The sequence below is a fragment of the Dipodomys merriami genome, unplaced genomic scaffold (genome assembly GCF_024711535.1).
Source record: "Dipodomys merriami isolate MVZ:Mamm:240054 unplaced genomic scaffold, mDipMer1.0.p SCAF_511, whole genome shotgun sequence".
NCBI classification, from domain to species: domain Eukaryota; kingdom Metazoa; phylum Chordata; class Mammalia; order Rodentia; family Heteromyidae; genus Dipodomys; species Dipodomys merriami.
In genome coordinates, this window is record NW_027206082.1 from 469,411 (window position 1) to 490,640 (window position 21,230).

The 21,230-nt window shown below is 44.2% G+C and overlaps 1 protein-coding gene across 5 annotated transcripts in view; it reads right to left on the reverse strand.

Moving 5' to 3' along the window:
• The window catches only part of Dlgap2 (DLG associated protein 2), a 545,299-nt gene that overhangs the window by 460,519 nt on the left and 63,550 nt on the right, over nucleotides 1-21,230 (reverse strand). The gene's annotated exons all lie outside the window — the stretch shown is intronic.

Below are 21,230 nucleotides of genomic sequence, written 5' to 3' on the forward strand. Positions count from 1 at the left end.
AGCAGGGAAAGCCATAAATTTCCAGTTTTGATATGTAGAGAAGCCTCACCTGGTAACTGAACCCAGAAAACCAGATTTGAGAATGCAGACAGATTTATTCCATTAGAAACAAGTCAGATACTCAACAAGTTTATGTTTGAGATTCTTAAACCCTCTATCCAATTTTCCTATGTCCAGGAATATGTATGACACATTTCAGAGAAGAAAAGAGGGGTTTGATTTGTTTCATCATCATAAATGACAAGAATATTGACCAGCATGAGCATTGTTATTTCATTAAATTTATTTTTTATTGTGAAAATACCATACAGAGGGGATACAATTACATGGGCAAGGTAATAAGTGCATTTCTTATCAAGCATTGTTGCCTCCTCTGTTATTTCATTAAATTTAATATTATAAATAATCCCTTTATAAAATAAATAAACTGGCAGTGTTAACTCAAGAGCTGTCCAGCGAACGCGGCCCCTGTCAGCCAGGTCACAGCTGTCAGAACACATACAGCACCAACCCTCTGCCACTTTCTGAACACAGCACTGTGTGCCGACTGCTGAACCCTCTACTTGGAGTTCCAAATCCCAGGGTGCAGAGCACCTACCCTGATGGGAAGTTAAAATACCACCAAGTCTCCCCTGGGAGCTCCACTCAGCCATGGGAGACTTTCTGGCCAAAAGATATATCAGAAAATCATAATTTAATTCAGAGAGCTGCCAGCACCAGCCAAGTGCTGATGCTGGACAGACGGTGTCTGTCCTCGCAGAAGGGAGACCTGAGAACCAGTCTTCGTCCCAAACCTAAAAGTTTAGCCCTCAAAGGCCAGGTATTCAGTCAATATTTATATGTAACACAATCGGCACTTAATCAATGGTAAGGCTACTTAAGCACTGGGCCACAGAAGCTATAGAAAACTGTGCTGTTGGTATCAGACACACCCAGGCAGCCCTGGTGCAGACTGGGCTCTGACTCCAGTGTCCACCCTTAGATTAATGTCCACTCAATGAATTAAGGTGGACACTTTTCAGGTGAGAGTCTGGGTCCAGTCAACTCAGAATGATACGAATACCAACAAACAGCTCATGTTCCTCCACTCAAACAGGAGGAGCGTGTACAAGTGATCATTAATAACCAAAGATCTCAGAGCTGTCTGGTGTATGTCCAAGTGACTCACAGAACCCCAAGGCTTAGAGCTTTACCCCAGTCAATCTACCACAACTCACATATCTCTATTTCTGAATGGTAACAAGCTGCTTCAGAAATTCAAATAACGCATGCTCTTTGCAGCAAGATTTTGCAGATCAATTATGTACACAAGTAAAATATGAAGTAGTGCCAAGGCCAGCCCATCACTGTGAGAGTCTTCAATTGGCACCAGACTTTGAGGAGCTAGAGAAATTGCCATTTCTGGGGCCTCCACTTATGAGTGGAAGCTGTGCTGATCTCAGAAGCAGAGATGGAAGGCTGGCTCCCAGGGCCAGGAGGCTGTGGAGGGAGGGGAGGGGAGGGGAGAGAAGAGAGGGGAGAGGGGAGAGGGGAAGGGAAGGAGGAGAGGGGAGAGGAGGGGAGCAGAGGGCACTGGGCCACAGCTCAACAGGAAGATGATTTCCATCAAGCTCACCGCAGTGCGGTAACTACGGGTGATAATAATTAATCTAGTATTTCACAGAGCTGGTGGAGAGGATTTCAGATGTTCCTAACAGGAGACATGATAAACACTGCAGTGAGAGTGGGTCTCACAACAATGCGACCTGCTTGTCACTCCACACCGAGTGTCACTGTGTCTCCATGAATGTGTCCATTCACAAGAAGAAACATTTTAAAGCTGAGGCTCCAAATCAAGCCATTTCCGTGTTTAACTTAAAAAACAAAACAAAACCAAAAAAACCCAAGGTGTCACAGAGACCTTTGACCTGGCTTGTTGCCAATCAACAACGTACAAGGTGGAGAAACTGAGGCTGAGACAGAGCCCAGAAAATTCCCCAGAATCTCTCCAACCCACCCACCAAGGGTGGTCTTGCCTCCACCGCTCAGCACAGGCCTCTCCCCCAGGCTGCTGATGGAGCTGGCTGGAAAGTTCTGGACAGCCCTGCCCAGCAGCAGTACTGAATCAGGCTGGACGCAGCACAAATACTCAAAAACAGGTTCTGATTTGTTTCCAGTTCAATTATATGTGGGTCTACTTGGAGATATAATCAGGATGAGTTCCTGAAACCATGAAATGGTCTCACATGCATATTTCAGAACTTGAAACCACTGGTAAGCTGGGGATGTAACATAGCTGGTATTTGAAATCGCTTTAGTGATTTCATAAAAAGATCATTTGAGTTTATTCACACTGAGTCACATACTATCTGAAGGATGAGATACCATGTGAATTATCAGCAAATACTTACCTCTTGGCAGAAACAACAAAGAACCCACCAGCAAGCCCAGCTCCTCCTGGAAGCCAAGGAGGCCCACTGCTTCGATGCCAAAGCCAGCCACTGCGAGTGACCGCACCGCTGTCAATCACGTTCCTTATTATTCCTCTGAATATTCACAAGCTAGTTTAAATTCTGTATTGCTTTTGTACTAAAACATATCAAGTTTGAAAGATTACTGTCTAAACAAAAACTAACTGTATTTGAATCTATTGTTTATTTTTATCTTGACTTTATAGTTATATATTATCTGTATATAGTTGCAAAGGGATGCTTATTATTTATCTTGACTATATTTATCAACTCATTTTCTTATTTAACATCATCTTTACCTACAGAAATGTACAAAATGCTTACCAAAAAATGCCTCAATATGTATAATACCAACATTAATGTCTCCAGTACCTATAGTGATACTTGCAATACCTACAGCATTGCCTGCAAAATGTACAGAAATGCTTAAACAACACACCTTAATACCTGCATCAGTACCTAGGAGCCCTACAGCAATACCTGAAGTATCTACAGTGAGGTCTACAATACCCACAGGAATGGCTACAGCAATGCCTCAGTAACTATAGCCACACCTACAGTACCTACTGAAATACCCAAAATACTTACAGCCGTGTCTGCAATAGCTGCAAAAATGCCTATAGAACTGCCTACAAAACATACAGAAATGCCTGACCAGCAATGCCACTAAAATGCCATTCTACAACAAGGCACTGTCGAACACCTGCAGCAACGTACACAGTGTTTACAAAATGCCCAAAATATTGACAGTAGTGCCTACATATGTATACGAATGCCTTCAGTTTGTGCTCAGAATACCATCACAAATGTCTGTAACAACTACATGAACTCCTATAGAAATGTCTATAGCACCTATGTTAACACCTATAAAATGTTTATAGCAACTACACTAACACCTATAGAAGTGTCTGTAGCAACTACACTAACACCTACAATACCTACAGAAATGTCTATAACAGATACAGCAACATATACACTACCCTCAGAAATGTCTACAGTAACTGTGTAACACTGCACCATCAGAAGTGTCTACAGAAACTACAGTAGCACCTACAATACCATCAGAAGTGTCTACAGAAACTACAGCAATACCTACGATACCTTTTGAAATGTCTACAGTAACTGCACTAACACCTACAATACCATCGGAAATGTCTACAATAACTACAGTAATGCCTACAAGACCATGGAAAAGCCTAAAATACTTGACAGAGTGCCTATATTATCCATAGCAATGTCTATAAGAAATGTAGCATCAGATCCCTAGTGTGCATTTGGTAACAGTCTCATGCATGCTTTTATGCACAGACTTAACACACTTCTGCATCCATAAAATCATGGGGCTGTGTGACTGTGCACATTGCAGATGGAAGCTTGCATAGGTGTATTTAGCTTAAATGTGTAACTGCTGCATGGTTGTGCATGGTGGAAAGTGTTTCAGTTTACCCTGCTCAGAACTCCCTGCTTGTGAGCGAAGCCTGAGCAAGATGGCCTTTGGTGCCTCTGGGTCCACTCATCTGCCCTCATGTAGGGCTCGTTAAGCAGGGTCCCAGACTCAGGAGTCGCAGTGGCCTTTGAAGAACGTGCCGTCTGCAGGTAGCCTGGACTAGTTCCCCGCCTACACCTGCAAGGAACTTCCGTGCTCAGACCCCGGTGAGGCTTGCTTCAGAGCTCCGGGCGCACGGACAGCTCGGTGCACAGAGAGCTGCCCCTCTACAGCAGGGATGGGATGGTCCCCATGGCCAGGAGCCCTCTGTGCTGTCGTGCTCTGCTGTCTGCTCCACTTATTTTCTTACAGAACAACTCATTGTGCATTTTTGCGAATGGCTTCTAACTCCACTGCCCGGTCAGGACCGCTGCAAACACTCTCACCAGGAGGGCTGGCTTCCACGCGACCCACGCCCTGTCACTGAGCTCGTGCCCAGAGGGGCTGCCCCTCAGTTGTCACTAAATTCTCTTGTGGCCTGCTGTAGTATGTACAAACGTCTTATTTCTTTATGCTTTTTCAATGCTGAGCATGAAATCAAAGTCCTAGCACATGCTAGATAAGCACTGTATCACAGCTCCACCCAGCCACCCACCCCCCTCCCTGACTTCCTTCTTGCGTTCCCTCCTTTCTTCTTTTCTTTTCTTCCTACTTGGCAACCCTAGGCATGAACTCGGGGCCTACTACTTAAGGCCTACGCTCAGCCCTTTTTTGGTTTAGATAGAGTCTCACATTTTTACCCTAGGGTTTGTCTCAGACCACATTCTTTCCACTTCTGCATCATCATTTACAGCTGGAACTACAGGTGTTCCTGCACCAGTGTTCCTGACTGATTGAATAGTCTTGCTTGCTTTTGCCTGTCCTTCCTTTGAAACACCATCCTCCTTCTCTCCAAACAATTATGAGTCATGGTGCCCAGTCCAGGTATCCATGTTTTGAACTGAGTTTGTAGTCTAATGCCTTTTGCTCTTAGCATGTTTGTTGTTAGCCAAAGCCATGACAGCTGGAAAGAGAACACAGTCTCATTCTCTTTCTGAGATATGGGCCAAATCTGAGCCATGAAACCAGGGCTGCTTCTGTTGAGGATGACTTGCTTGAGCACAGACAGAATTTGCAACCAAAGTAATATCTGCTCTGAAATTAACTTGTAAAGAAAATCAAAGACAAAAGTCGGAACTCTGATACTTGCTTTATCTCTTAATTAGCTCTCAATTATATTTTCAGTATTTCTTTCTCACTACTTCCTGTAAAATTTCTAAGCGTTTGTGTAAGAACTTCTAACCTCAATCTATGTCCCGCTGCCTAGGACCCCACTTTGAGGTTCACAGATGTGTCTCCTCAGTGCACTTGCACACAGGAGGGGCAGGGAGAGCTCTGGGCCTCCTCTCGTTATGCACACATGCGTGTGCACACACGCGCGCGCGCACACGCACACACACACACACACACTTCTCCCTGCTGTCCTCCCTGGGGTCCATGGCCTGTGTATGACCTGACAGTGCCTTGGGGTATGCAGGAGTCGACAGTGATAAACTCTTTATACTGAAGTTCCTCTTTATAGTGCTTAAATTTTGCATAAATATTTAATGTGTCATGAGCAAGTCATCTCTCCAGATTTATAAACATCAAATCTAACCCAACTGTGAAAATCGGCCCCTAGTACCATGTCCAGTGCACAGAAAACATGTTCACAGATATCAGTCACACAGATAACTGAACCATCAGTGGACTCAGAGCAAAACTGGACCAGCAACTAAAGATCGGCAGCAAGCCAGTAAAACTGTAGTCTGCGGTTTCACCCAAGCAGACAGCAAGCCCCACTAGTCTTTGATAGAAATGTTAGCCTTTGCAAAAATGTTAAGGTAGCCAAGAAGCTAACATGACATTCAGTAATGAAATCAGTACAAACCCTGTTTGCTTAGAACATAATACTATGTCTGCAATTTACACTAAAGCCTAAGAGGCTGAAAGATGTCGATTTGCTTATTCACTGCAATCAGACAACTGATTAAGCCGTCAAGAGAAAGACACAGATGAGCCACAGAAACGTGACAGAATCAAGCTCATAATTCATGAAAATTTATAGCTGAGAGAATTCACCCAGGCTCTTAAAGAAGAACTAACACCAGTACTCCTCACACTTTCCATAAAATGAAGTTGATAGTACCCTGATACCAACATAGGATAAGTTTACTACCAAAGAAAGAAAGAAAACCTCAGACCAATTCCCCTGGTGAGTAAAGACGTGAAAACCCTTGATTACTACAAACCAAATTCCACAAACCAAATTCTAAATGCATTAGACCACACCATAGCAGGTCACACTGTAATCCCACTACTCGGGAGGCAGAGATCAGGAGGATTGTGGTTTGAGGCTAACCCAGGCTGAAGTTAGTGACTTTTTTTTAGTGGCTGACTGACTCCATCTCAGTCAGTCAGCCAGGTGTGGCAGTTTTGTCTGTCACAACAACTACGCAGGAGGCACAGGTAAGAGGGTGTCCAAGGCCAGCTTCAGCAACAAGTCTGACCCCCTATGAAAAATAACCAGAAGCAGACAGGAGTGGGACAAGGGGAAGGGTCAGGATGCTGGCCTGGTTGTCACAGCCCTGAATTCAAGCGCCATTGCAGAAAGGAAAAATCATACAGTGTGATCAAGAAGGTTCTGAAGTCAGTGCAGCACATCCACACTAATAACGTTATGCAGCACGGAAACAGAACTGAGGATCATGGCCTGGACAAAGTGTGACGTCACTACATGATGAAGAATGAAAACCCCTGGGACCTGGGGCACTGACGGGACATATCTCAACATAAAGAAGGCCTTGTGACAGCTCTGTCACCAACGTCACACGGGATTAGGACCCACTGGAGACATTCCCTCCGGAGTCATTCGCACTGTTGTTCAGTACCTGAAACACCAGCCAGAGCACCCCACAGAAATAAGGGATTCCTGCCAGGGAGGCTGTGAAACCATCCCTGTTAGCAGACAGTATTCTTCCATACTCTGAGACTTGAAGATCTCAGCAAAGTAGCAGGAAGCAGTATCTACATCAAAGAAGTAGCTTTCAATGTACTAATAATAATCTGCCTGAGAAAGAAATCAGAAAAACAACTTCACTCACAGTAGCCTCAACAAAATATGTAGAATAAACCAGACCCAGGAGGTGTAAGACTTTTGCAATGACAACGACAACACTGAAAACCAGATTAATAAGGACACTGGAAAATAGAAAGACTTCCCATGTATACGTATTAGTCAAAATAATCTTATGGAAATGGCCCAGCAGTAGCCCTGGTGTGGGAGGGAGGCCACGGGCATGCGGGGCACGGCCAGTGCTGTACAGAGGTGCCGGGCCTGTGTGCTTAAAGCCTACACACCTCCTGTAAGGACGTGCTGCCCAACAAGTCCACAGAGTCACTTCATCACGAAATTGAGCACATTCGTAAGTACACTCTGGGCTTGAGAGGATCACCCTGCTTGTTACAGAGCATTATTTACTTTGTGAAAGGCAGATTTCCATACAATGTAGGGCAGTGAAGCACTCAGCAAGGTATGTAACAATTTAAACACACTGCCAATGGTATAACCAACAGCATCTTGCATTAACTGAGCTGCGTGGTGTGCACGTGAAGGAATTTCAAATTCTGTTCTTGAAGTATGCTTGCTTGTTTACTTACTTACTGCTACACTGGTTAAAATCAACATGTGGTAAGCGTGTAAATAAGTGGACTTGCCATATTACCAAAAGCAACCTGCAACCTGTACCTGGTGTGACACAGCTATTGTCCCAGCACTCGGGAGGCTGAGACAGCCTGGTCTACCTAGTGAGAATGTATTTTAAAAGAAACAAAGTAAAACAAAAGGAAAGGATGCGAAAAGAAGAGAAGGGAGGGAAGAAAAGAGAAATGGCTATGAAGAAAAGATACACAAAAACAATCTAGAGGTTATGTGTGTCCTCATCAAAATTCCAATGATATTCTTCCCCAAAACAAAAAATCATAAGGAAGCTCAAAAGATCCCCAATAGCTAAAGCAACCCTGAACAAACAGCAATGCTGAGGGCAAAACAACAAGTACAATACCTAAGTTCAAATCCAGGATCCTTCTGCCTCTTCCTCCTAAACTCCGCGCTTACTGCTGTGTACATCCACATCCAGCCATAATAACACTTTGGGGGACAATTCTATTCAGTGAAGTAAGCCAGGCCCAAAGGAACATAGATGCCATGGTTTCCCTTATTTGCAATAACTAGTATGTGTCTGAGACAAGCAGAAACAGTCACATAAGTTGATGTTAGGCAAAATGAACCCCAAGATAAGGACTCAAATGGTTTTTCTTTCTTGCTATTGTTTCTAATATATTTATAAGATGATTTCTTTGTTTCTTTCTTGCTATGGTTTCTAATGTATTTATAAGATGATTTCTTTGTTGCTTTGAATGCCTCTCCCCCACAGTATAACCCTGTTTTCACTGTATTTGATGTTGGTATACTTTGTGGAGGGAAAGGGAAAAAACAAATTGTTTAAATAAGGATACAGGTGGACCCATTGCAACAATGAGATGTACAAAACACTATGTAGAAAAATGAACTTTACAACTTTGGGAGGGGGGAGATGAGAAGGGATGGGAAGGGGAAACAAAGGAGGAGGCAACAATGCTTGATAAGAAACGTACTCAAAAGAAATGCAAATCAAAACAACATTGAGATATCACCTCACTCCAGTTAGAACAGCAAAAATCAAGAACTCTAACAACAACAGATGCTGGAGGGGATGTGGACAGAAAGGAACCTTACTTCATTGTTGGTGGGAATGTAAACTTGTTCAACCACTTTGGAAAGCAGTATGGAGGTTCCTCAAAAGACTTTACATAGAACTCCCCTATGACCCAGCAATCCCACTTTTAGGCATTTACCCAAATGTTTACAAACAAGACCACACTAAAGCTACCAGCACAACTATGTTTATTACAGCATTATTTACCATAGCTAAGATATGGAACCAACCCAGATGCCCCTCAATAGATGAATGGATCAAGAAAATGTGGTATATATACACAATGGAATTCTATGCCTCCATCAGAAAGAATGACATTGCCCCATTTGTTAGGAAATGGAAAAACTTGGAAAAAATTATATTAAGTGAAGTAAGCCAGGCCCAAAGAAACATAGGTCCCATGGTTTCCCTTATTTTTAATATCTAGTAGATGTATGAGTCAAGTGGAAAAGGTCAGATAATGTGATGTCAGGAAAATGAACCCTTAGATATGTATTTTAATTTTTTTTCTTTTATGCATGTGTTTCTAACACATTTATAAGATTATCTCTTTGTTGCTTTGTATGTCCCTCCCCCACAGTATAACCCCTGCTTTCACTATATTTGATGTCAGTATAACTTGTGGAGGAGATGGGGAAAAACCAATTGTTTAAGGATACAGGTGGACCTGTTGCAACAATGAGAAGTACAAATTGTCATGTCCAAAACGAGCTTTACAACGTCGGTGCGGGGGCGGGGGGGGAAAGGGGGGGAAGGAGAAGGATTGGAATTGGGATTGGGGGGGAGGGGGGAGGCTGGGAAGGGATGTGAAGGGTAAACAAAGGAGGAGGCTGCAATGCTTGGTAAGAAATGTACGCATTATCCTGCCCATGTAATTGTAACTCCTCTGTACAGTATGTTCACAAATAAAATTAAATTAAATTAAAAAAAAAAGAAACGTACTCATTACCTTGCCCATGTAATTGTAACCCCTCTGTACGATATTTTCACAATAAAAAATAAAATAAAATAAATAAAAAAACAAAAACACAAAAAAAGTAAGTTGGTCGCCATTAGAGAATCATGAAGCCCACCTCATTATTTGATGACTTTTAAGAATAGGAGGAAAATAAAAGCATTCTTTGATCAACTGTCCCAGGTGATAAAGAAACAGACCCCCAAAAAAGTCTCCATGCAAACAACTCCTATCTGAAATAATGCAATGGAACTGTGTCTTTTCCACATACCGACTGTATCCCCTGTGGACAGACTGGAATTGCTGGGTCACATGGTGATTCCATTCTTAGATCTGAGGAGCCTCCACACTGCTTTCCCAGTGGTGGAACAATTTACACCGCACCAGGAGTGTGTCCACCTCCTCAGCAGCCCTCCCAGGGGCCCGAGAGTGCCTGGCTGTGGATGAAGGCGAGCATTCCTGACTTGGCAAACCCAAGGGCAGGCGGTGTGCTGAGCTCTGCTGCTGCGATGACACTCTGGTCAGAGCAGGCTAGAAGAAGCACCCACAGGGAGACAGCTGTCCACCAGCACAGAACCCTCCTGTTCAGGATTCCGCCTAAGCCCTCTCTGTCCACCCTGGTCAGCGTCTTCCCTCCATTTGCTTCCAGAGTAGGCCCTGCCCCTCATTAGGGAGAATCTGACAGGACAACCCAGCAGCGGGAGCCAGGGGACGGGAAGCCAGCACCTGGGCCTATTCATGCCAGTTAAGTGAAATCCATGAATGTCTACATCATTAATGTACAAGAGCAAGCTGCGTCCTGGCTTGACCAGAATGAGGGAGGGAGGGAGGAAGGAGATTCACAAGAGCTTGGCAGAGGAGCTAACCCTACCTATTATATTCTGAAATACAGGAAAGGATGAGAAACTTACTTTGTAACTATTTTTCTAGGAAAGTCAGAAATTTTGCCTAAGCTGATAGCAAAAATAAAACACCAGAAGAGATTTAGATGAGACACAAAACCCATGGGAGCAGAATGACCCTGAAGATGCTCACAGTGTACCTGGGTTCGAGGCCTCATCTACAGACGCCGTGGTACCTGGCAGGGAGGGGGGTCTGGGGAGGGGATCTTCTGGGCCCAGGAAACTCTAGGAGATGATAAGTTTCCTGGGACTTCCCCCAGAGGAAAGAAGCACAAAGGGGATGGGACCCACCCTGAAGCCCCAGAGAGAGACGCAGCCCACAGACCCCCACTGTACCCCACAGCCCACAGACATCCACATACGCCAGGAGCCCCAGAAAGACACAGCCCACAGATCCCCACTGTATCCCATAGCCCACAGACACCCACATACGCCAGGAGCCCCAGAAAGACACAGCCCACAGATCCCCCCAACTGTACCCCACAGCCCACAGACACCCACATACGCCAGGAGCCCCAGAAAGACGCAGCCCACAGATCCCCACTGTACCCCACAGCCCACAGACACCCACATACGCCAGGAGCCCCAGAAAGACGCAGCCCACAGATCCCCACTGTATCCCATAGCCCACAGACACCCACATACGCCAGGAGCCCCAGAAAGATGCAGCCCACAGATCCCCACTGTACCCCACAGCCCACAGACACCCACATACGCCAGGAGCCCCAGAAAGACACAGCCCACAGACACTCATGTACCCCAGGAGCCTCAGATCCACTTCCTCACCTATAAACACAGGACACTGTGTTTAGACATGACCTGTGCTGGGGTTGGCAACGAAGGCCGACGGGCCAGGAGATGCACAGAATTCCTGCTGTGCCACTGCCCTGCTCACCAAGTCCGGGGAGGACATGAAACCATCGCAGTTTCCTTGACCTCCCCCAACTCCTGCACCTGTCACTCATGAACCTCTGAGCCGCAGGTCCACACAGACTCTCTGTGGTCCCCACCGGGCCCTGTGGCCGGACCAAGACGGCCTTCCCAGGTGCAGGCCAGGCTCTGGCTGTGGCCATGTAAGTAAACGCTATGCAGATCAACGCAAGGGCCGTACCACCTCCACAAGTGCTTTGAGAAGTAAAGGGGACATAATGTTTAACAAAACACTTACTCAAAAATCATCAGCGGGAGAAAGCAGAATGAAAAAGTAAACCCCAACTAGGATTTTCTAACATAGAAAAGCCCAGGGCAGTGACATGACAGCTGATAAGTAGAGGCAGAAGCCAGCAAAGGACCCACTGTGCACCTATCCAAAATAAACCCAGAAGTTTAAAGAAATAAAAACGTGAGGATTACGTTTTTATATATTTGCAGGCTTTGGGCAGTGAGGGGTTAAAATAAAGCTCAAGTCAGAAATCAGAAAGGAAAAAAATTCAGAGACCTGACTATGTGAAAAGTTACTTCTTTTTAAGTACAAAAAAAGAAAATGCGAACTCCAGTGGCTGAGAAGAACAATGCTGAAAGGAGTAAAAGCCCTAACTATAAAACTGGTTCAAGAAAGGGAGGAAGGGCATACTCCCAGGACGGCCCCCACGGAGGGAGCAAAAGCTCCAGCTACACGGACAATCCAAGAGAAACGCTAAGGGTAAAATTGGACAGGGACAAAGAGGTACATATTTCTGGAAAACATACAGAAATAGACACTAACAAACTTTAAAATCTTCATACTCCTTTTTCTTACTGTAAAAGTGATATACAGAGAAGTTACAGTTACGTAAGTCAGGTAAAGCGTACATTTCTTTTCCAGCAGTGTTACCCCTCCTTCATTTTATCCTGCTTTCCCTCCCTTTCTTCCCCTCCCCCCAAGTTCATTTCCAAGACAGTGTCTAGTGAGCATCACTGTTGCATTGGTTCACCCTTTGATCCACTGTTTCTGTGATTCCCCTTCCCAAATCAAATAAACTTATATACACGACTAAGGGTACAAATCAGAAACAGTGACCATGGAGAAGAAAAAAAAAAAAAGACAAAAGAAGTAACTATAAAAAAGAAGAAGAAATGAAAACTAAACCACAAAGAACCTCTTTTTTCCATATCATGGAGATTATTTCAGTTAGCAGAATTTCATTTGGTCATATGTACATAGATATGTGGCTACTGAGAACCTTTTCTAGGACTGTGCTAGGCATATGCTAATTATCACAAACGAGGGAAACCATGGAGCCTATGTTTCTTTGGGTCTGGCTTACTTCAATTAATATGATTTTTCCACGTCTTTGCATTTCCTTATGAATAGGGCGATGACATTCTTTTTGATAGAAGCATAGAACTCCAGTGTGTGTGTGTGTGTGTGTGTGTGTGTGTGTGTGTGTGTGTGTGTGTGTGTGTGTGTGTGTGTGTGTGTGTGTGTGTGTGTGTGTGTGTGTGTGTGTGTGTGTGTGTGTGTGTGTGTGTGTGTATCATTTTCTTGATCCATTCATCTACTTAGGATCATCTGGGTTGGTTGCATATGTTAGCTATGGTAAATAATGCTGCAGTGAACATGGTTGTGCTGGTGGCTTTAATATGGCCTTGTTTGTGATCATTTGGGTAAATGCCCAAGAGTGGGATTGCTGGATCATAGGGAGGCTCTATGTTTAGTCTTTTGAGGAACCTCCACACTGCTTTCCAGAGTGGTTGAACTAGTTTACATTCCTACCAACAGTGTAGTAGCATTCCCTTTTGGCCACATCCTTGCCAGCTTCTGTTAATGTTAGTTTTCTTGTTAATGGCCATTCTAACTGTGATTAGAATGTGAGGTAAAATCACACTATAGTTTTGATTTGCATTTCTTTTCTGTCCAGAGATGTCAAACATCTCTTCATGTCTCTATCAGGCATCCTTATTTCCTCTCCAGAAAAGTCTCTTTTTAATTCTTTGATCCACTCATTGATGGATGGTTGTTTCTTTGAGGATTTGTTTTTGGGAGGCTTAATTTTTTTGAGCTCTGAGTATATTTTAGATATGAGGCCCTTGTCTGTTGTATAGCTAGTGGAGATCTTCTCCCAGTCTGTGGGCTTCCCATTTATCTTGCTAGCTATGTCCTTTGCCATGCAGAAGCTCTGCAGTTTGATACAATCCCATTTATCTAGACTTTCTTTGATTTGTTGTGATTCTGGGTCTTTGCTTAGGAAGTTTCAACCTGTGCCAAGGAGCCCTAGTGTTTTCCCATCCCTTCCTGTAATATTTTCAGGGTATCTGCTATTATCTCAAGGTCTTCAATCCATTTTGAGTTGATTCTGGTGCAGGGTGATATATAAGAATCTAACCTCAGTTTTCTACATGTGTATAGTCAATTCTCCCAGCACCATTTGTTGAACAGTCTGTCTTTCTTCCATCTGATGATTTTGGCTTCCTTATCAAAGATTAAGTGGTCATAGGTCTGTGGGATCATTTCTGGGTCCTCAGGCCTGTTCATGTGCCACTACTAAGCTGTTTCCATAACTATGGCTTTATAGGAGAGTATGAAGTTTGGTATTGGTATTCCTCCAGCACTGTTCTTCAGTGACATTATCCCGTTCATAAGGAAATGGAAAGACTTGGAAAAAATTATACCAAGTGAAGTAAGCCAGACCCAAAGAAACTAGGCTGCATGGTTCCCCCCATTTGTAATAATTAGAAAGTACCTATAAATCTACAAGTAAACTTAATGGATAATAAAAGACAAATAATTACACCTGAATATGATTAACAGCACTCCAGACGTCACACAGTGAGAACAAAGTAGGATATTCTTAGGAGAGGATCACAAGGGTTCAACAGTTATGTGCATATGGTCATATAAAATGATTTTTATCAAAATAAAGCCCAAGGAAAAAATGTAAGCAAGAAGGTTTTTATTATACTGTTTGTAGTGTTTTCCCTTGTCCTTTCCTTTTTTCTATGCTGTATTCTGTTGCTGCTTTTGATTTCGGTACCCTTTATCGTAAATAAGGGGAAGGGGAGGCACAGAAATGGTTAGACAAAGGGTGAACCAATTCAGCAGGGATACTCACTAGACACTGTGTTGGACGTGAACTACACAAGTTGGTGGGAAGGAAAGTCAAGAGGGGAAAAACGGAGAGAGTAAGGGAGGAGGTGACACTGTTCAAAGGAAATGCACTCATTACCTAACTTACATAACTGGAACCCCTCTGTACATCACCTTTACAATAAAATAAAAGAAACAGAGAAATCACAGAAGGGCTGTACACCTTGGAGCCAGGCCAACCCACACTAATTCTGAATGTAGAAATTCAATTTATTTTGCAAAGGAAAATTCTTTTCTTCAAGGCGACTATGAATAGATCTGTGTTGCTCAGAGACAAAGACTACATAGGAAGGAAAACTAAATAGGACCAATTATTATCCTAAATGTATAAATGTGCTAGATTCAGATAGCAAGAAAGCTGAGCATTAAACATGACCATCGGGCAGTAATTACTGGGTTTTCATTAGGGCTTGTGTGTAACTTTGGCCACATGATTATTTTTATTGTTGTTGTTAAACTCATGTCCATTTTGGCTGTGTGCCCCTCACCTGGTTGAGCTGGGACGGAACCCTGGAGCCCAACCCTGCTTCTCAGCAGCAGGGCCTTGTGAGCTGGCACTGGCTGTGGACAGCAGGGATGCTGGCTTCTGGGGGAGGGCAGGACATGCACTGGGTGACTGGAAGCCTGGTTCTCATTTAGGGTTCTGGTGTATCCTGCGGGCTCACAGCTGTGTCCTCTCACACAAGTATGATAGTGAGCCATCACCCCAGTCCATGGCCTTCAGTCCCCTGCTACCATCTAGGTGGTGGGAAGGGAAACACTCATCACTTAAAATTATTTTAACAATCCTGCCTGTTCATGTTATGAAATTAAGAAAATTGAGGGAAGGGGTGGGGATGGGAGGAGGGACGAAAGAGATTGTGGAAGGGTGTCATGGATCACAGTGCTTTGCATTCATGAAACTGATGTGTTGAATGGTAATTTCTTTTGTAAGTGCTTACAAATATTACAATATAATTTAAAATTTGGTGGTATTTTGTAAGCAGACTTTTTAACAAGCATTGTAACTATCTTCCAAGAATTGTGCAGAGGGGTTTCATTTCAGCACGTCAGTTTTTGTGTACAGCGGTTTTGATGATCGGCATCACCCTCCATCCTTCCCCTGGTTCCCATCCTCTCCTCCCCATAAGGACCTCAAGTGCCTCAAGTACCTCAATTCCATCTTCATGTCTGCCATCACTGTGAGTACGTTCACACACCATTGTATTGTGAAAAATAGCACTGTAAACACTTTAAGTTGTCTTTCTTCTTTAAAAACTATATAAACAATATATATTACTATGAAAAAACCCAAACAGAATGAAGAGAAGTTCAAAGGAGACATTGATGCCATTTTAATTCCTCTCCATAGTGTATACATAGTTTTTCAGTTTATATTAAATAAAATACAAATAATGGAGTATATTATGACAATTCTTCTTGTCTATGACATTGTTAGAATACAGTTTAAGAACAATTAAACACTCTGTTGTACAAGCGTTGTGCAGTTTGGGTGTCAGACTCCTGTGTGGACAGGGTACCTGGCCCCTGGTGACAAAGAACACTTGGTTTACCTCCACTTTGGTTCTGACGATGCCCTTAGAATAAACTTTTGAACATAACTTCTAAAAGGAGTATGAAGATTTTACTCATACACTATAACTGAATGGGATTCATTCCAAGGATACAAAGCTGGTTCAAGTCAATTAATGTAATTCAACACATCAACCAGAGCAAGGACAAGAACTACATGATCATCTTAATAGATGCAGGATAAGCATTTGATAAGATCCAAACACCCATTTATCATGAAAGCTCTGGAGAAACTAGGAATCCATGAAACATTCCTCAATTTAATAAAGGCTGTTTATGACAAACCTGAAGCCAGCATTATACTTAATGGTGAAAAGTTAAAACCATTTCCTCTAAAATCAGGACTGAGACAAGGATGTCCACTTTCTCTACTCTCCAAGATAGTACTGGAATTCCTAGCAAGAGCAATAAGGCAAGATGTAAACATAAGGGGAATCCAACTAGGAAAAAAAGAAGTAAAACTCTCCCTCTTTGCAGATGACATGATCTTGTATTTAAAGAACTCTATAGACTCCTCTCCCGAGTTACCTGAGCTGATCTGAAACTTTGGCAAAGTAATAGGGTATAAAATTAACCCACAAAAATCAGTAGCTTTTCTGTATGCCAACAATAAGAAGAGTGAGGCTCAAGTCAGAAACGCAACTCCTTTTGAAAAGCCTTAAAAAATTTAAAATACCTAGGAATTAATTTAACCAAAGATGTGAAGGACCTCTATAGTGAAAACTTAAAACTCTGAAAAAGGAAATTAAAGCAGATTTAAGGAAGTGGAAAACCCTCCCATGCTCCTGGATTGGGAGGATTAACATCATGAAAGTGGCAATACTGCCAGAAGCTATCTACAAATTCAATGTAATACCCATCAATATCCACCAACATTCTTTTTTGAAATAGAAGCAATCCAAAAATACATATGCAATAATAGAAGACCCCAAATAGCAAAAACAATCCTTAGCAGGAAGAACACTGCTAGAGAAATCAATACCAAACTTCATACTCTATTATAAAGTCATAGCTATAAAAACAGCTTAGTATAAGAAATGTACTCATTACCTTACTCATGTAATAACCCCCTGTACAGCATCTTTACAATAAGATAAAATTAAAAAACAGCTTAGTAGTGGCACATGATCAGGCCTGAGGACCCAGAAATGACCCCACAGACCTATGACCACTTAATCTTTGATAAGGAAGCCAAAATCATCAGATGGAAGAAAGACAGCCTGTTCAACAAATGGTGCTGGGAGAATTGACTATACACATGTAGAAAATTGAGGTTAGATTCTGGACTTTTTTTGTGTGTGTGGGTCGTGGGGCTTGAACTCTGGGCTGGGGCATTGTCCCTTTGTCCCTCAGCTCTTCAGCTCAAGGCGAGTGCTCTACTGCTTGAGCCACAGCACCACTTCCAGTTTTCTAGTGGTTTTATTGGAGATAAGAGTCTTACGGACTTTCCTGCCCAGGCTGGCTTTGAACTGTGATCCTCAGATCTCAGCCTCCTGAGTCGCTAGGATTATAGGCGTGATCCACCGGTGACCGGCTGAGGTTAGATTCTTATATATCACCCTGCACCAGAATCAACTCAAAATGGTTTGAAGACCTTGAGATAATAGCAGATACCCTGAAAATATTACAGGAAGGTATGGGAAAACACTAGGGCTCCTTGGCACAGGTTGAAACTTCCTAAGCAAAGACCCAGAATCACAACAAATCAAAGAAAGTCTAGATAAATGGGATTGTATCAAACTGCAGAGCTTCTGCATGGCAAAGGACATAGCTAGCAAGATAAATGGGAAGCCCACAGACTGGGAGAAGATCTCCACTAGCTATAAAACAGACAAGGGCCTCATATCTAAAATATACTCAGAGCTCAAAAAATTAAACCTCCCAAAAACAAATCCTCAAAGAAACAACCATCCATCAATGAGTGGATCAAAGAATTAAAAAGAGACTTTTCTGGAGAGGAAATAAGGATGCCTGATAGAGACATGAAGAGATGTTTGACATCTCTGGACAGAAAAGAAATGCAAATCAAAACTATAGTGAGATTTTACCTCACATTCTAATCACAGTTAGAATGGCCATTAACAAGAAAACTAACATTAACAGAAGCTGGCAAGGATGTGGCCAAAAGGGAATGCTACTACACTGTTGGTAGGAATGTAAACTAGTTCAACCACTCTGGAAAGCAGTGTGGAGGTTCCTCAAAAGACTCAACATGGAGCTCCCCTAAGACCCAGCAATCCCACTCCTGGACATCTATCCAACTGATCAGAAACCAGGCTACACTAAAGCCACCAGCACAACCATGTTCACTGCAGCACTGTTTACCATAGCCAAGATATGGAATCAACCCAGATGCCCTCAATGGAAGAAAGGATCAAGAAAATGTGGTATACATATTCAATGTCTCTACTTAGAATGAGACAAAACACCAAACACAGCCTTTCTGTGCATGGTACAAACACTGACCCGAACCCCAGGTGAGGACTGACCTGCCGGGTAATGCAGAAGGTCAAGGCAACCACTTGGACCTTCATACCGGGGAATGGAAGCTACTCTGAGTAAGTTCAGAGGATTGTCTTCAAGATGTGCCCAAAAGGCCAAACGCAGATAAATGAATCAGCACACAAACCTGCTGCCATCCGCTGTGCGGGTTGACGTGTATTAATGTACATAAAGGTAATGAGGAATGCATGTGTGTGTGTATAACACCTTCATCTATGCATATACATAGTCTTTACGTTATATGAAGAGTTTCATCTCAGCTCCTAGTCTGAATACAACGCATCAGGATCAGAATCACCCCTTCCTTTCTCTCCCCTCCCCACTCACTGGGTTACCATGCCTGCAAAGCATGGTGACAGTATTCACTGGTGCCTCTCTCCATCCACCCCTCTCTTGAGCACCTCCCTTGAAAACCATGGTCAAGATGTCCATTTAATTGTGCAGGGAGAGCCTACAGAAGCTGAAAGTTTCTATTGTAACAATAAAGCAAGGCTTCCTGGCCTTTTCTGACGCTTGGGCAGCCTTTGCTGCACAGCATCCTGGGCACTGCACCCCTACCTGACCCACAGAGCACCACGTGCTCAGGGTGACACCCACAGGAGTCTTCAGATGTGGCCAGGATTACCTGTGTGAAGAACTGGTTCTGTGTGAGAATCACTATCAGAGAAACCAAAGGAAGATTTCTAGCAAATGTTTCCTTTGTTCTCGAACACTGGAGCATTCCAAGAAAAAAGTCAATGAGAGAGATTGGGTAGGAGCAGGAAAACAGACGTTAGCTAGGTTCTGTCTTTATCAAGTCCACAGATAGGAGTACGGTTTGAGGACAACACTAAATCCCAAACATAACTGGGTCTGAACAACTCCTCAGGGGTACAGAAGACAGATGGGGCCACTGTAATCCAGTGAACCCACCCCAGAGCCCAGACGGGGGCTGCACGGCAGGGAGGCCGGCATTAGCTTGGGGCAAAAAGACAACATGGGGCCAAGCAGCCCGGCCACCTCGCAAGAGGACTTGCGGAAGCACAAAAACAAGGTGGGAAACTCACAGGGAACCCCCGTGAGCACTTACTGCAGCCTCTCTGGAGGCAAAGTCTCAAGTCAATTACTTCCACTTTGACCTTTAAAAAAATTGGAAATGAAGAACAAATTAAAACCATAGGAAGCAGAAGAAAGGAACTAATAAAGGCCAGAACAGACACCAGCGAAACAGAGAATATGAAAACAAGAATGAAAAATCAATGAAAACCAAACCCTGGCTCACAAGATGGCTAAAGCCATGAACCTCGGGCTGATGAGAACAGAGAAGACCAACACTCCACGGAGCCAGGGGCCCCATCACAGAGCCCCAGCAGCAGGGCAGAGCAGAGCCATAGTCTGAACACCTCAATGCCAACGAGGCCAAAGGACGGGATCCAGGAAACGTCTTCAGTTGTGTTTCCACCCCCACGGGCAGTGCCACCTCAGGCTGAGGGCCTGCAGCAGCTGACTCCTGGGCCGGAGCCGCTCGGGCCCATGGGCCCCAGGGAGTCAGGACCATGTGGCACACCCTCAGGTTAGGTTTTCCCCTGGAGGCTGAGTCCGGCAGGATGTGGAGGGAGGCTGTCTGCCCAGGAACCCCACACAGAGGAAGGTGTGCTCCAGAGACCACAAGGGGACAGTCAGCATCTCTCAAAATTCCTGCCCCCAGCCGCCAGGGAGGAAGGGGACGGAGAGGGGAAATGGTTCTTGTGAAATCCCAGTGACTCAGGTGACAGAGATCGGAGGCTTGTGGCTCGAGGCCAGCTGGGGCAGGTTAGTGAGACCTCATCTCAACCCAAGCTACCCAGGACACACAGGCAGTTGGATCACTGTTTAAGACCCCAGGGAAGTCACAAGACCTTGTCCAAAAAGTAACCAAAGCAAAGAGGCGCTGTCCTAGCTCAAGTGGACGTCACCTACCCACCCAGCAAGTGCAAAGCCCTGAGCTCTAACCCCACACCAACAACAGCACAGCAGAAAGGATGCACGAGAATCCCAAGTGGACGTCACCTACCCACCCAGCAAGTGCAGAGCCCTGAGCTCTAACCCACACCAGCAACAGCACAGCAGAGAGGATGCACTAGAATCCCAAGTGGACATCACCTACCCACCCAGCAAGTGCAAAGCCCTGAGCTCTAACCCACACCAGCAACAGCACAGCAGAGAGGATGCACTAGAATCCCAAGTGGACGTTACCTACCCACCCAGCAAGTGCAGAGCCCTGAGCTCTAACCCCACACCAGCAACAGCACAGCAGAAAGGATGCACGAGAATCCCAAGTGGACGTCACCTACCCACCCAGCAAGTGCAGAGCCCTGAGCTCTAACCCCACACCAGCAACAGCACAGCAGAAAGGATGCACTAGAATCCCAAGGCAATCAAGTTGGAGCTGGCTGGGCACTGAGTGGTGCTCTTCAGGTGACCACAGACGCAGGGTGCCCTCATCATCGACAACAGGAAGGACCACTGTCTGGTGCTGGGGACCAGTCCCAGCATGCTGGACG